Source organism: Panthera pardus, unplaced genomic scaffold (assembly GCF_024362965.1).
Source record: "Panthera pardus isolate Hobbes unplaced genomic scaffold, ASM2436296v1 HiC_scaffold_13, whole genome shotgun sequence".
NCBI lineage: Eukaryota > Metazoa > Chordata > Mammalia > Carnivora > Felidae > Panthera > Panthera pardus.
This window is the reverse complement of record NW_026526688.1, coordinates 72,982,589-73,000,555: the sequence shown is the minus strand read 5'-3', so window position 1 is coordinate 73,000,555 and position 17,967 is coordinate 72,982,589. Positions and strand designations below refer to the sequence as shown.

Sequence of the window (17,967 nt, the reverse complement as noted above, 5' to 3'; positions counted from 1 at the left end):
AAATGGATAGCAAGTTAGGGGCACCTGGGTGGCTCAGTTTGTTAAACATCTGACTTCAGCCCAGGTTATGATCTCACAGCTTGTGATTTCGAGCCCCGCATCGACATCTGGGCTGACAGCTCATAGCCTGGAACCTGCTTTGGATTCTGTGTCTCCCTCTGTCTCTGCCCCTCACCCCACTCACATTCTGTCTCTCTCTCTCTCTCTCTCTCTCTCTCTCTCAAAAATAAATAAACATTAAAAACCATTTTTTTTACATGGATAGCAAGTTAAAGTAAGTTGTTACTCATTTTAAGGGAATTTGTAATACATTCCTTTCTTTAACTTTTTAGCTCATTTATTAAAAACAGCTTTTAATGAAAAGTAATGAACAGTTTTCATATTAAAATAAGTGATCCTGTTTTTCTCTCCAGTGTTTAGGTATTGAAGGTAGTGTAGGTTCAAGGAGCAAAAGGTCTCTTCCTTCTTCCTTTTACAGCTGATCCTTCAACAACATGGGTTTGAACTGCACTGGTCCACTTACACATGGATTTTTTCCGATGAATATAGTACAGTACTGTATATTTTCTATTGCTTATAATATTCTTAATGATATTTTCTTTAGCTTTATTTATTGTAAGAATACAGTATATAACACATATAACGTACAAAATATGTGGTAATTGATTATTTTATTAGTAAGGCTTTAGTAGGCTATTAGTAGTTTATTTTGGGGGGAGTCAAAAATTATACGTGGATTTTTGATTGCGTAGGGAATCAGTGCTCCTAACCCCTGTGTTGTTCAAGGGTCAACTATATAAGGTCTTTTCTCTTGTGTTATTTTGTTATTTGTTTAGAGGTCAGGTGGAAAGCACATAAATTTCCCTCTGTATGATAGGGTGATTTAGTTAGGGATAAAGTTATGATTTCCTGTAGAAAGTAGGCAGAAAACATGGTGGAGAGATAAGCCCACGACTATCTTTGATTTCTCGATATTAGTTAAGACTAATTGGTATATGTAAACTCTAAAACTTACATTTATAATATTGCAATTCCTTAGATTTAGGGTAATCATTATCTGTACAAAGCTAGTTGTGTATGGTGGCACCACGATTATAAAACATCATAGAGAAGGGCTGTGGAGTAGGTATTGAAGTATCAATATAGAGAATATATATCTGTATATTAAAAATAATGTTTCGTTTTTTGATATGGTATGTCCAAAACTGTGATATGTCCATGACAGAAAACATAAAATTTAGGCATACATGCTTTTTTATCTTCTTGCTTTCAAATAAACTCTGAAAGCTACAAAGTGATACAACCTCTAAAAATAAAAGTGTCAAATTTGGGGGCACCCGGATGGCCCAGTCAGTTAAGTGTCTGACTCATGATCTCAGCTCAGGTCTTGATCTCAGGGTAGTGAGTTCAAGCCCCGCGTTGGGTTCCATGCTGGGCCTACTTAAAAAAAAAAGAAAAAAAGAAAAATACAAAGTGTCAGCTTAGTTTTTACATTAATTTTTTAATTAATAATCTACATGTGTACTATTTAGGATTTTTTTATTGCAAGTGACAGAAATGTAATTCAAACTGACATAAAAAGGAGTGGCAGTCACATGCAAACTTGAACACAGATTATATTGTATACCGTTTTTGCCTCTTTTTTAAATATAACATTAGGAGCATTTCATCATAATTAATTTTACTTTTTACCGTTTTTTTTATTTACTTTCTTACATTATTTCAAAAGTGCTCTATAGCATTCCATTATCTGTGTGTATCATATTGTATATTTATTTTTACTTTTTTTAACGTTTATTATTTATTTTTGAGAGACAGAGTGAGAGGAGGGAGGGGCAGAGAGAGAGGGAGACAAAGAATCCAAAGCAGGCTCCAGGCTCCAGGCTGTCGGCTGAGAGCCCAATACAGGACTCAAACCCATGAGCTATAAGATCATGACCTGGGCCGAAGTCAGATGCTTAACGGACTGAGCCACCCAGGCGTCCCTATTGTAGTGTATTTAAATATTCCTTTCTTGTTTGACATTTAGATTGTTTCCAGTAGAGTATTTCCAAAGTCTCTGTCCATGTAGAAGAAAAAGCTTGATTGGAAGCTTAACAGAAATAAACTTTAAAGCCCCAAAAATATTTCTCTAAATTCAGAAATGTAATCTTATACCCCCCCCCCCAATTTATTAAAGCTTTCACTTGACTTCTATGAAGGTCATTATTTCATATTAGAAAAGATAACCTTATTTATGTATGCACTCAGAATAGATACAATTGTTTCCGATAATAGTTATGTGACCCATTCTAGGGCATATTATTGTTGGCATAGATTAATATCATTGTTTATATTTATAACCTTGTCTTAGCAGGTAAGCAAGTGCTTGTTACCATGATGATTTCAGAGCAACTTCTGTCTGCACAATGGAAGGTCCAAAAAGCAACTAAAAAGGGAAGGAGAATAGCTGAAAGTTTTTTGAAAAGGTTTGCACATGAAACAAAATGATGGGTTTTCCAGTCTATTTTAAAGCACATTAGCGATCAGATTATTTCACAAGGATCGTTATTATAATGACTTAACGTTTTCCCCTAATGTGTCTATATATTCACTCATCACGTTATGTATTAAGTGGAGAGTGACCTGCCCCAACAGTTTTGTAGTTTAGTATGCTCAGATAAACAAGTTTTAGTAAGGTTTTATGGATATTAGCTTCTTTCTCTTAACCTAGAGATGATGTTTAGAAAGATAACAGGTGATAGAATCAAAGCAACAGACCCTTTGACAGGTCAAATGGTACATCCGCCTGTTTTTATCTCTGGAGGAAACTTCATTTGTCCTAGAAATTTCTCTTTAAACATATCCAAATAAAGAAATATTATAATTTTGTGGCCAAACTTAATTATTTAACAATTTTTATAAAATTTTTGATGCTAGAACCAAATCATTTACATGTTATTTACACTAGTGATGCTTCCTACCATGTAAGTACCCCCAAATTATTTCATTTTTATCAATAGTGGTGATCAAAAACATTTAAAAGTAAAAAACAACATAAACAGGAAACTGAGTGAAAATAACCTGTGATCCCTTAGCAGAAAGTTAGAGTGTTTTTAAATTAAAGATTTGGGGTGCATGGGTGGCTTAGTCAGCTAAGCATCTGACTCTTGATTTTAGCTCAGGTCCTGATCCCAGGGTCATGGGATTGAGCCCCATGTTGGCCTCAGTGCTGAGCATGGAGCCTGCTTGAGATTCTCTCTCTCTCTCTCTCTCTCTATTTCCCTCTCTCTCTCTCTCTCTCTCTTCTCCTGCCCCTCTCCCCCACTCACTCTCTCTCTCTTGAATTAAAGTGTTTTTTAATTAAAATTTAAGATAATTACAATCTGCATTTTTAAGGCTATCTATATAATTAATTAGTTAACCAGTTCTCTCTTTCAACATATGAGTCCCTTACTACATAGCAGTGACTTCTGGGCCCTGGGTATATAGCTGTGAGCAGGACAGACAAGGTAGCTATCCTCATGGTGTTTAGTAATATGGATAGACATTAAACTAATAACCCACAAATAAAGAATTGAAAAGAAATATTAAAGGGTTTAGTAATATGGATAGACATTAAACTAATAACCCACAAATAAAGAATTGAAAAGAAATATTAAAGTGTATTATGAAAAAGAATAACAAAGAAGCATAATTTCGATTTGGCAGTTAAGGAAGGTTTTATTTTATTTTTTTATTTTTTTAAAGTTTATTTATTTATTTTTTAATTTTTTTTAAAGTTTATTTATTTTTGAAACAGAGAGAGACAGAGCATGAACGGAGGGAGGGTCAGAGAGAGAGGGAGACACAGAATCTGAAACAGGCTCCAGGCTCTGAGCGGTCAGCACAGAGCCTGACGTGGGGCTTGAACTCACGGACCGTGAGATCATGACCTGAGCCGAAGTCGGACGCTTAACTGACTGAGCCACCCAGGCGCCCCTAAAGTTTATTTATTTATTTTGAGAGAGAGAGACAGAGCACACCAGTCGGGGAAGGGCAGAGAGAGAGAATCCCAAGCAGGCTCCTCACTGCAAGCGCAGAGCATAACGCAGGGCTTGAACTCACGAACTGTGAGATTATGACCTGAGCTGAAGTGAAGAGCCAAGACCCGGATGCTTCACCGACTGAGCCACTCAGGTGCCCCAAGGAAGGTTTTATTAAGTGATGTTTGAACAAGGCAACCTGAATGATGGGTGCCTTCTTAGGCACCTACATAAGATAAAAGGCATGAAAACACAGTTATATGTCACAATATCTGGCACATATTATTCAGTAAATATTGTTGAATGAATGAATGACTATTCCAAAAATCAGAAAATAAAGCAAACGTTAAAACGGGAAGTGTAAAACAGTATTTTAAAAGTTAAGTCAAAATCACAGTTGTGCAAATAAATGTAAATGCCGTAGACTGCTCAATTAAAAGATAAAGTCTCTTAGAATAGATTAAAATCAAAGTTCAACTAAGTGTTATGATGCACAGTGAAACCAAACAATGCAAGAAAGTTGGAAGAATCAGTAAGCAAGGAATAAGAAAAAGAAGGACAAGGAGAAGGTAGGGGAGAATGAGAAGGGAAAAAATAAGAGGGAAATGATATTGACAGTAAGGTAGGATTCAAATGGCATAAAATGTATCATTCACAATGAAGATAATGTGGTCATGCCCTTTCATGTGCTAAATAACAAAGCATTAAGACATTTACGTCTCTTTAGATACCTAAAGAGAACGAGATACACAATTGCCACGGAAGATTTTAACAGATCTTCATATTTATTGAGTTAAATGATAATGATTATTTATTTTTATTTATTATTTATTATTAAATAAATGATTAAAAAGAACACAGAATATTGGGATAATACAAAAATTGAATTAAAAGCTACAGACAGAACATTCTCCCCCACACAAGACAAGTATGTACCTTGTTTTTAAGCATCCTCAAAGCTACCTTAATCTGTTTCAGAAAGTAGCAATTTTATAGACCACATTCTTTGATCATATGTTCAATACACCAAATTAATAACAAAACTTTCAAAAACAACCAAACCCCAAAACTCTAGTCTCTAAGAAATGTCAAAAGTACTCGTACCCTGTGGTGCCAGAGTGGTGCAGTCGGTTAAGTGCTTTGGCTCAGGTCATGATCTCAGGGGTTCGTGAGTTTGAGCCCGGCATCAGGCTCTGCGCTTGGGATTCTGTCTCTCCTTCTCTGTCCCTCCCCTGTTTGTGCTCACACGTGTGCTCTCCCTGTCTCCCAAAATAAATGCATAAACTTAAAAAAAAAAAAGTATTTGCACGTGTAATTATTGTATCAAGGAGAAAATCTTCGACATTAGACTGTTTAGAAAATAAAAGACATTGAGGCTATGAACATATCAAATGTTGTGGTTTGAAGCTAACGCTATATTCAAGAGTGACTTGATAGACTTAAAGGCCCCAGATTGCCCTAGGGCTTTCGCTGTAATTGTTGTTGACATCCAAAAATGGGTGACCTTGATCAAGAACGAAAACTAAGGGAATGTTGGAATGGATCCACTGTAAATTCATGAATACTTTTTTCTTTTCCTTCTCTTTTAATGATTCTGATTTTAAGAGAAAAAAAAAATCTCATTTGGTCCTTGAGCACGTGCCAACCTCCCTTTTTTATCATGGAGCCAGCTCGCTATCGGCAGGCTCAGACGGTTCCACCAGAAACAGTATTTGGCTGGAATCTGGTAATGCTTGTTTTCACTTTATTTATTTATTTATTTATTTATTTATTTATTTATTTATTTATTTATAATTACTGAAGTATAGTTGACAATGTTACATTAGTTTCAGGTGTGCATTGTAGTGATCCAACAATTCTGCACGTTACGCAGTGTTCGCTACCCTCAGTGTAGTCATGGTACAACATTATTACGGTATTTTTGCCTCTGTTCCCCATGCTGTACTTTTCATCTCCATGACTTATTTAGTTTATACCTGGACGTTTGCACCTCTTAATCTCGCGTGCTTATTTTTATCATATCCTTTGCTGCAGAACTCATGTTTGAAGACGCTGGTGTGGAAAATTAGAGTGGGGTTCGTCTTCAAATTTTAGGATATGAAGAAACATATGGAACATAAACTGAAACAAATTTAAATGGAGTAAGTAAAATAGAAGATTTCTTATTCCAGTGTAAAAGAATTGGTTTTGAATATTCTTAATCACTTATGTATGAAAGCATTTATTATAAAGACCAACCTAGCTAAGTTTTAATGGGCTATGAATTTTGGGTTACTTCTGTTTTATAGTGTGTATTGTTTTTAATCGATTGTTCTATAACAAGCTCGTTAATTCAATTTGAAATTTCTGTATGCCTATGGCAAAACTTTATTCATTTCCTTTCTCATTATACCGTTACTGGTGTAGCTGTTATGGTTAGGCTCTCTGGGTGCCACATATATGGTTTTCTTAAAAAGTTTTTAGAAAGCTATGAATATTTAAATTTTTAACTTCTAGCTAGTTAGTACATGTTGTTCCTTAGCAGTAAAAACAAATAATGTTCCTTCCATTCTTGCTGGAAAATTTCTAGCTATTCCCTAGAAAAGGAATCAGAGATTCAGAATTGTTTTTTGCTTACACTGAAAGCATTCAACATATAAAGTATGTCAAAATCTATCGTGAGCACCCATTAAAAATCAATTGCATTAATCTAATACAAGGCATTTTGAGATTTTTTTTTTTTGAGAGAGAGAGGGTGTGAAGGAGTGGCAGGAAGAGGGAGGAAGGGAGAAAGAGAGAGACAGAGAGAGAGACAGACAGAGAGAGGCAAGGCTCAAGCTCACCAGATGCGGGACTCGAACCCACGAACCATGAGATCATGACCTGAGCCAAAGTCAGAGGCTTAACTGACTGAGCCATCCAGGCACCAAGATTAGTTTTTAAAATGTAAATGACCAAATTAAACAAAATGAAGTATGGTCAATGTCTCATTAAATTATGGATAATTAATTAGACCTTGCCTAGGAACTTTCTTTCCCTATCCATATATTTATTCCAAGCAACACTATTATAGGTGTGTCTTATATAAACTTTCTAATTACAAGTTTAACCCTTTTGAATAATTTTTTAGGACTTTTTAACTCTGACAGTCTTATTCACAAAGGTTTGACCATATTATTATTCTGGATTATTTGTAGATATCTTGGTGTCTAGTGACTTCTGTCACTTAAGAAGTATTAATCAAAGATGGGAAAGTATATGGGAAACATCAATTACAGCGTCACAGTAACACTAACTGAGAGGGTAGTGCGTGGCAGGCACTGTTCCAAGTGCTCTACTTGTATTTTTTTCTTTTTTAAAAGTTTATTTATTTATTCTGAGAGAGAGAGAGAGAGAGAGCGAGAGCAAGCACGAGTGAAGAAGCAGCAGAGAAAGAGAGGGAAAGAGAATCCCAAGCAGGCTCCACACCGAGCATGGAACTCGATCTAATGACCATGAAATCATGACCTGACCCGAAATCAAGAGTATGATGCTTAACCCATCGAGCCACCCAGGCGCCCCTACTTGTATTTTCATTTAGCCCTCACAACAACAGTTTTAGGTAGATCTGTTAGTATTTCTATTTTATAAATGAGGAAACAGATGCAGAGAGGTTGAATAATTTGTCTCAGGTCAAACAGCTAATGAGGGGCAGGGCCAGATTTTGAACTCCCTGCAGTCCAGTTCTAGCTTCTGCACTTTTAACCTCTAGGAGCAAGAGTTTCATTTTAGTGTAGAATCAATGGAAAAGATCTAAAGCTTCTGTAACTGAATTATTAAAGCTTGAATGCCATAAAAAGATAATTTATTAAATTTTAAAAAAGAAAAATAATATTGTTCCTTATAATCCCAGATATGTTAAAATAGTATGGTTCAATTGTCTGTGTTACAATCTTTATTGACACTCTTCTCTATTTAGGAATTTTCTCTTTTGTACAAAATAGAAAGCTCAACAAGATGTTGGCCAAATATTTTATTTTGATAAAATTTTTAGAGAATTCTTAGTTGCATAATTTTTGCAGTCTGTTATTCATTTCATTTTATGAAGCCCCACTCCACTCCCCAAATGCCAGGAACTCCTGTGTTTTATTTTGTAGGCTAGCATGTGGTAAGGTTGGGATTTAAACTTAGGGACTATTTAGAATTATATGGGAAATTTCAGGTGCCTGATAAAACCCAGAAGCAGGAAGCAGGTGTCAGAGTGTAGTTATTTCACTCTACCTAGGAATATGTGCTCTATGAGTGGCTAGGTGGTTTAACTGACATATATAATTCACCGAATTAGAATTAGTGAATGTAGAACTTAAAATGAAAGGTTATCGTGAAAGCCAACTTTAAAACATTTTTAATTAATTGATTCGTTTTTATTAATTTTTTTTGAGCATGGGCCACACACAATGTTATGTTAGTTTCAGGTGTGCAAATGGTGATTCACCTTCTCTATACATGATGCTATGCTTACCACAGCGTAGCTGCTATCTGAAAGCCAACTTTTAATCTGTTGTTTGGAAGGTGCTTTGTATTAAAGGCTGCTTGAAAACAGTACATGTGTCTATTTTTCATGATGTATCCATAAAGCTCAATTTAGTCACATAATTAAATTGTCAAACAGATTCATTAAGTTGGTTTTAGACAGAGAAATTGATAGTAAACATAATGGGAAAAGTAGAAGTTTACTTTAATTATTGGTCATTAAAATAATTATGTCTCGTATTTGTCCTTGAAGAAATGTTTCACATCTGATGCCATATTGTTTCATCATAGTAGCTCTGTGAAGTAGTTAGGAAGCTGATATGATCTTCATTTGACTAAAAAGGCAAATTAAGTTGTGGGGAAATGAACTGACTTAATGAAGGACAAGCAGGTCTTTAGAATAACAGGCAGAACTAGACCTTAGACTTCCACTCCTTTCTAGTGACCTTTCAGATGACCACACGTTTCAGAGAAGGTCATTGCTAAATCCTTAAAAGTCTCAAGTAAGACATTGTTTATTTATATATTTATGTATTATAACTCTGTTTCAAACTAGGATAACTGACTCATTCTATAATAAACTGTCCAATGGCTATAGATCATGTATGATGTAGATGTCCTTTAAGAGGAATTGAACTATAGCAATGATACACATATCATTTAAAATCATCTGTCATGTGAAGAAAGTAATAGGCCTCAATTAAATAAAAGAGATAGAAAATGGAAAAAATTAAAGGGGTTTTTCAAATAGAATTTTAGCGATTTTTTCAAGCTATCATTCCCATGTGTCAAGTTATATTCCTAAGATACAATTTATTATTAATAATTTATGGAGGACCAAGAGTGTTATCGTTTAATAAGGTGTTTATTTTTGTGGACAAGCATGGCATAATTGGGAAAACCTATAATAATAAACTCTTTATAGTGATCATGCAAATCAGAGATAATTATATGGTCCAGAAATATATCTTCTTTCATGGTATGCAAATATAGGCTTGTTTCATATTTTGCAGTAGACATCTGTTAATTTCTACTCTTTGTTAATAGGGTCCTGGAGAAGTAGTCCTTTGACTTTCAGGACATCATAAACAGAAGAAGGCATTAGAAATTTTTTCAAGAGAAATTGCACAAGCAGGGCCTGCCTGGAATGGGTAAATATGCATATTTTTACAGTTAAAATATGTACATATATTTTACAGGTATAGCTGTAAGAACCTCTTACTTTCTTATCACTGACATCAATTATAATATTCATTATTTGACCCTTCTGAACTTGGCAGTGTATGCCAATGGTCAAGCCATATTCATAGCCCTTTTGCCTTTGAATACCTTTAAACATTTGTTGCGTATATGCCCTTTCTCATAATACTTACTTAAAGTTTATCAAAAATTTTAAAACATCGTGATGTTAAGTATGGGCATATATTTGCCCATTATGTGTATGCCAAATGATGGATTTAGGTTATAGTCCCAAACAAAGCAACCTGGTAAAGCTCATTTTGGGTTTGCTCTGCCGAAGCAGCACACCCATCCTGTGTCCCATTTCCCCCACATCAGGATCCCATTTCCCCAGAAAACGGTCTCTTCTTTCTTAGTACCCTCTGAACAGGTCTCAGGGCGACCTGTGCCATGCTACCTCCAAGCATACAGGATTTCTTTCCTCCCTTGCTCTTGCTCTCCTCTCACAAGTGAAATAGACCTGCTGTGACCACAGGACCAGGCTTCTCAAGGCTTCAGTTTTGCTAATGCAATGAGCTCATTCATTCATTGGCACATTACATTTGAAACGCTTTGAATTCCTACATTTTGCATATGGAGAAATTGAGGCGCAGAGAGGTGAAGTGGGGAACATGAGAGAAAATAAGAACCTTCCTTTGGCTTCCAAGAAGAGAAGTAAAATTTTCTAGAAATGTTAGTGTCATGGGGAAAAGTTCTGTTCTATTTCCACTTCTTTCCTCATTCTCTACCAATGTTTAAAAATGGAGGGGGAAATGAATTTTGACTAGGCAAGACTTACATTTTAAAATTAAAACAAAGCAAAAATCGGTAAGTGGGACTACATTAAACTAAAAAGCTTCTGCACAGGAAAGGAAATGATCAACAAAATGTGAAGGCAATCTATGGAATGGGGGAAGTTATTTGCAAGTCATATTTCTGATAAGGGGGTAATATTCAAAATATATAAGGAACTTGTACAACTCAATAAAAAAAAACAGTGCAATTAAAAAATGGGCAGAGGACTTGAATAGACATTTTCCAAAGATGACATATAAATGGCCAATAAATACATGAAAAGGTGCTCAATATCACTAACATGAGAGAAATACAAATCAAAACCACAATGAGGTATTATCCCACACCTGTTAGAATGGGTATTATCAAAAAGACAGGAGATAACAAATGATACAGAAAAAAAGGGAATCCTTGTGCACTGTTGCACAAGGGAATGTATATTGTTGCAGCCACTCTAGAAAACAGTACGGAGGTTCTTCAACAAATTAAAACCAGAACTACCATATGATCCAACAATGCCACTTCTAGCTATATATTCCAAGATGAAATCCCTATCTCAAAGAGATATATGCACCCTCCCATGCTCATTGCAGCATTATTTACAATAGCCATGGCATGGAAACCATCTAAGTGTCCATCAACAGATGAATAGATGAAGAAAATGTGGTTGGTATATATACAGAATGGAGTATTATTCGGCCATAAAAAAGAAGGAAATCCTGTCATTTGCAACATCGTGAATGGACCTTGAGGGCATTATTAGTGAAATAATTCAGATTGAGACAGACAAATACTAAATGGTTTCATTTATATGTGAAATCTAAAAACACTGAACTTCTAGAAACAGAGACTAAAATGAAGACTGTCAGGGGCTGAGGTGTGAGGGAAATGGGGAGATGTTGGCCAAAGGGCACAAACTTTCAACTATGGTACGAGTAAGTTCCAGGGATCTAACATACAACATGGTGACTATAGTTAACAATACTGTATTGTATACTCCAAAATGGCTATGAGGGTAGAACCTTAAGATTCTCACCACTGTAACAACAACAAAATGGTAATTATGTGAAATGAAAGATGTGCTAACTAACCTTATTGTGGTAAGTGCTTCACAATATAGACATAAATCATCATATTATCCACCTTAAATTTATACAATGTTGTATGTCAGTTCCATTTCAATAAAGCTGGAAAAAATTAAAACACGTTATGGAAATGGAGGCAACCAAAAACCATTTCAAAGTGGTATGAACTTTGGGAAGGAGTTTAGGAATTCTGGGGATTGCTCTTAAATGTCCTCATTCTACATCCTTTTTTTTTTTTTCTCTTCTAGTGGAAAGTAGGGCACACGATAGTCTATTTTTCCGAGGCACAACATGGGGACAGGTCGACAAAATTTTACGTCATGCCTATTAAGAGTTTCCAGCTTTCCACTTTCAGTATCTGTGCCTTCACTGCTCAAAGCCCACCTTCAGCAACCCAGTTCCACATCTGAGATTGCAGCACGCCATTTCAAGGTACCAAATTCTGTTTAGGTGAAGCTTCTTGGTCTCAAACAGAATTCTAGCTAGTTTAAGTGGAAAGAGATTTATTGAAGGATATTAGTGGCTCCCAGAATCTTGCGAGAGCCATAGAACCCAGTTTTGGGTCTCACTCAGTCAAAAACAAAACAAAACAATCAGGCAAAAAACAGTGGTTTCAAACGATGCATGAATGGGTAAAAAAGATATGATATATATATTATTATTAATATGTTCTATATTATTATATATTAATATATTATATTAATTAATTTATTTATATATTATGTATTAATATACAATACATTATATTCATTAGTATATTAATACATTATATTATATTAATTAATATATTGCATATTATTAATTATACATACATATATATATATGTATATATATATATATATATGTATATATAATGGAATAATAGCCATAAAAAAGAATGAAATCTTGCCATACATGACAACATGGGTGGGCCGTGAGGGTATTATGCTAAGTGAAATAAGCCAGACAAAGACAAATAGCATACGATTTCACTTATATGTGGGATCTAAAAACCAAACAAATGAAGAAACAAACAACAAAAGAGAGAAACAGACTTATAAATACAGAGAACAAACTGGTGGTTGTTGACAAAGGGGAAGGGGTGGGGGATGATAACGGGTGAGGGCGATGAAGAGTTACAAATATAGTTATAAAATAAATAAGTTACAGGAATGCAAAGTACAGCATAGGGAAGGTTGTAATACACTTATCATGGTGAGCATTTCATAATGTATCTGATTGTTGAATAACTGCTGTACCCTTGAAACTAATTTAATACGATATGTCAGCTACACTTCAACTAAAAAGAAAAAAGAAAAACAGTGGTTGTAGGGAGGCTGTAGGGCACCGGGCAGGTAGGACACTAAGTGGCAGTGAGCCTACTTCATTGTCTCAGAGGAACCGCTTGGCCACACCACTGTGCTCTCCAGAAGAGACAAGCTCCTGGCATGCAGCGGCCACCTGTCGTTGCTCATTTCTCATCCAAGTCCTGGCTAGATGCCTCTGCCTGCCAGGAACTCAGGCCACCTGCCTGCACCCAACTGCAAGAAGACTGGGGAATGTTGGTGTCAAAATGAGAGAGAACGAGCCAACCTGCAGAATCTGCCACAGTTTTCTGCGTCCTTACAAATTCATTGTGAGAATTCAGGCAAGGTATTTAACCTCTCTACTAATCCATCTTCCTAATACTTAACGTGAGGATTTTGGACGCCATGAATTCCAAGAATCCTTACAGTAATACAAATCTGTCCCTGAACTAGTTAGAACTCTGGCTTCTAGTGATAGAACCTTACATGAACTAGTCAAAGTCAGTCCATGATATTTGTTGACTCTTATAACCTAGATGTGAGAAGAGTAAGGGTGCAGTTAGCTTTAGGGGTGTCCAGCTCCTCTGGCCTCTCACTTGCTCCCCTTTCTGTGTCTTTATGTTATTCTATGAAGACCAGTTTCTTTGGGAAGCTGGAAAAGCAGCCAAGGCTTGTATCCAAACTATCCTGAAATCATAAAGGAAAAGAATTCTTCTCTCCCAGAATCAGTTTCTAAAGTTCCGAAGGCCTTTTTAATTAGCCACGCTTGGTTTGTATGCCGACTCCTGTGGCCAGAGGAGTGGAGTCTTTAACCAGAGAAGACACCTCACACAGGTATGGCCATCAGATAATTTGTTCTGAGGCAATCAGGCACCCAGTGTGACCAGGGCAGAGTCTAAGAGCTAGTGTGCCACAATTTGTGATGTGGGATTTATTCATTTGTTTTCATTTCAGATACTCCAAATGAAATAAAATTCAATTATTTTTGTGAATCTCCATGTTGTGTGGGGCTTGATAAGAGATATGAGCACCACGTATGATTCAGAATCTGCATTCAGGGAACTTAAAATTTAATGGTAGAGATCAAAACAAATAGAGGCACATGAAGTCCTGACGGTAAAGAAACAATATAATGGCTTTAGGGAAAGATCTGAATCCTAAAGCAGATGAATATGGAACTTGAAGGTCATATGGAAAATAGTTTTGCCAGCCATTTTGACCCAAATCATATTCCCAAGCCAAATACAATTGGTATTTGTATATTAAGATCATCTGATCTTATGATCAAAACTTCATTGGTGAAAAAGAAATGTATATTTTTTCTTGAACTTTTGGCCTTTATCTTTTTTTCTTGAATGTTGTCTATGTTGGTATATAGACAGCCTTTTCTTTTGGAAAGTCACAGAATTGTACCGAAATATATTTTGCCTTTAGCAATAAATGTGATAGTATGGTTCTTTGGTCTTGTGTTTTCTGAACATAGCTTGTATAAAAGAAAAAAAAAACAACACCTATTTTGTCCCTAGACTCAAGGAATAGGTAGCTCTCTCTAAAATTTATCTGGACTGAATTTTGCATGTTAAATTGTATTATGTTGACAATTAGATTGTTGGAAAAGTGTGAAAAGTTGCAGTCAGTCTGTGTTTTGGTTCATCATACAAATGAACTTCTTGGTTTTATAATCTGAAGCACATGCATATTAAGTAGATAAAATTAATTGCAGTAAATCCTGGCAATAATCCGGATGTTTCAATAATGTCACATTGTTAATTCTGAGTTTACTTGTAACACTGTTGCATAAGGGTCTTACTTTTACATTTTTAGTTTGGTTGGCCCCTGCTTCTCTGATCATTAATTGCATTGATTAGATTTCATGTAATCAGATTGTATACTTCGATGTCATGTCAAACTTTTTTGAATGCATTTTGCACCCTTTTCACTATGGGCAATCTATATAGATTTAGGTAGTGGTTTATATATATTCTGTTTATTTCTTTCTTGGAATTTTTATTGTAATAGGCAATAACCAATTTGTATGCTTTAGTGATGACCGAGGATCCCTCCTTGCTTTTAGAGTGGATATATCCATCCCAATAATATTTTTAGCGATTACCAAAATCATTTTAATGACTGTTTACTCCAGCATTTATGTCCCTTTTTCATTGTAGGGTAAATGGTCCTTAAAACTAAATGGGAATCTTTAACATTCCAGGGATTTAACCCACAATTTTTGATGAACACCAGTGCTCTAAAAAGAATTGCTGTCTTGGTGTAAATAAAAATCAGAATCCTGGCATTACAATCTAATTGAGAAATCTGGAGAGACAAGTTATTAGAGATCAAATGTGCCCTCATGGAGCAAAAGAAAACAAAAACAATGGCAGTGAGGAGTTGGGGCACCTGGGTGGCTCATTCGGTCAAGCATCTCACTCTTGGCTTCAGCTCAGGTCATGATCTCAGGGTTCATGAGTCCGAGCCCTGAATCAGACTCCATGCTGACAGTACAGAGTCTGCTTGGGATTCTCTCCCTCCCTCCCTCTTTGCCCCTCCCCTGCTCATGTGAGCTCTCTCTCTCTCTCTCTCTCTCTTTCTCAAAATAAATAAGCTTAAGAAAGAACAAAAACAATGATAGTGAGGGGTATAGGATGTTGTGGAAAAATACAGCAGGAGCACCCAACCCAGTCTAAGCATATCAGAGCAGTGGCAACTTAAACTGAGAATCAAAAGATTCCTAGGAGTGATACTTAGCCTTGTGAAAAAAATTCTAATCAGAGGAAACAGCATGTGTGAAAGTCCAGAGGTGAAAGAGAGGTTGGCAGTTCTGGAAAAACTAAAGTTCTCTTCAGCTGCAGCACAGACATGGGGTCAGCTCGGGGAAGAGGGGTTAGGAAACCGATGCCAGGAGAGGCCTAATGTGGGATAAGATTAGCAAGACTAAGCAGAATGGGCGGATCACAGACCTCTATGAGGCTGAATTCCCAGGACTTACTGTTTAACTAGATTTGAGAAACAAGGAGAGAAGGACGTGAAAGATCATTCTGGGTTGGACCCTGGGTGGATGGTGGTGCCACTCACAGAGGAGGACCCTGGGGCAAGAAGCAGGTTTGGGGGAGTCTGTGGGACTTTTCAAGACATCTAGGCTGCCAAGGAGATACCAAGGAGGCATCAGTGTATGTGTGTGTGTGTGTGTGTGTGTGTGTGTATATATATTTCATATCAATGTGCAGGGGATTTGCAAATGACTATCCTTTAAGATAAGCTTACAGAGATCTCCCAGAAGAGGCAATAAAAACTAGAACAGAATGCTTTTAAAAATTCAAGGAAAGAAAGTATTTCCAAAAGGATTGAATGGTCATGGTGTCAAATGCTATACGGAGGTCAAGTAAGATAAAAACTGAAAAATTCCCATTGGATTTTGCAATGAGGGTGCTGTTGGTGACCTTGGCACAAACACAGTCAAGCCGGGGACGAAGCCAGATGCCCCGAGTTGAGGAATGAATAGGAAAGAAGGAAGTGGGAGATAGTGAGTGTAGACAGCTCTTTTAAGAAGAATGTTAGTGAAAGGGAGGGTAAAGATAAGGCAGTCACTAGAGGAAGATGGGAGGCTGGGGGACACTTTAATTTTTCATTTAATATGGAGAGACTTGAGCGTGTTAGACACTGACGATGTAGAACAATTAGTGGAGAGAGAAACGTTGAAGGTACTGAAGGGGGGTGCAATCAATAGAGAGAGGTCTCTGGGAAGGTGGAAGAAGAAGATGGGATGCACAGTACTGGATAAGGGGTCTCTTTTTAAAAGAGGTGGGCTCATTGTCAGGAATGCTTTCCATTCAGGCAACAGAACCTCAGCTGCTGATAGTGCCTCACTCAAGCAGAGGTTTATGTTTTCTCACGTGAGAATCGGTTTGAGGTGCACAACACAGGCATGGCTTCTGTGTCAATGGTGTCAGCACTGAGGGCTTGACATCACCTTATTCATCTTGGCCTTTTCCCCTAGGGCTGTGATCAAGGCCAGACAAGAGTGGGCAGAGGCGATGTTGGCTGCACCTGGTCCTTTAGTCAGGAAGTGTTGCCAGAAGTCTCTGGGAGTCTTCTGCTTATGTCTGATTGGCCAGCACTGTGGGGGAGGCTGATAAAATTTTCTTATCCTCCTGGTTGGAGAAGTCAAGGGACGCAGGACTTGGGAGTGGCAGTTGGACCAGCCAAGTGGCAGTGTCTACCACAGAGCAAGTGCAGATTTTGTTGTTGGGTAGCATGCAGGTGAAGGGCTTCCTATCTGAATTTCTGTTTTCTTTGAAGTTGGAAATAAATCCATCTGCTAGGAGAGTAATAGAACAGGTGAAGGTGGTGAAAATCGGAAATGCCCCTTTGGACAAGTGGAGAAACTGGGGACTGATGAAAGTCAGTGATTGATTTCAGAGCAACACCGAGATTCGATTCAGATTAGAGACCATGGATTCGTGGGACACAAGACTAGAGGAAGGTGTGGCTGCTCAAGGACTATTCAGTGTGTGACCACGGGGCAATGGAAATGTTATGTGTCACTGTTTAGTACACTTTTGATGCATATAAAATGATTGTACCGTTTAATCATTTTTACTTTGAGGGGCTTTTCAAATGTTTATTTTTGAGACGGTGGGGAGGGACAAAGAGAGAGGGAGATAGAGAATCCAAGAAGGCTCTGCCCTGTCACCACAGAGCCCGATGTGGGGCTCGAACTCATGAACCATGAGATCGTGACCGGAGCTGAAGCCGGACGCTTAACCGACTGAGACATCCAGGTGCTCTGAGTTGTTTATATGAAATTCGTATAGTTTTCTTTTTAAAAATTCTTTATTCATTCTGTAAAAGCCATCACTCAACATGTTTTAGGTATGTCTCATATATTTCTGTGGAATATTTTTCCATAGCTTTTCATTTTGAAAATTTTTGAATCTATAGAAAAATTGAAAGAGTTGTAAAATGAACATCCTTATGCCATTCACGGACACTCACTAATTAACATTTTCCCACGTTTTCGGTCTTTTTCTTTTTTTCTGTTTCTCTTTGTCTCTTTCTCTCTCTCTACACAAACACACACACTTTTTT

At 36.9% G+C, this 17,967-nt stretch overlaps 1 protein-coding gene across 3 annotated transcripts in view; it reads left to right on the top strand.

The window, feature by feature from the left end:
- The window catches only part of LRAT (lecithin retinol acyltransferase), a 120,511-nt gene that overhangs the window by 28,789 nt on the left and 73,755 nt on the right, over nt 1-17,967 (top strand). For all 3 annotated transcript variants that reach the window (XM_053901177.1, XM_053901176.1, XM_053901178.1), the window contains exons 8-11: nt 2,357-2,468; nt 5,610-5,730; nt 6,039-6,145; nt 9,543-9,646. The gene's annotated coding sequence lies outside the window, so the exon portion shown is untranslated. The remainder of the gene's footprint in view (nt 1-2,356; nt 2,469-5,609; nt 5,731-6,038; nt 6,146-9,542; nt 9,647-17,967) is intronic.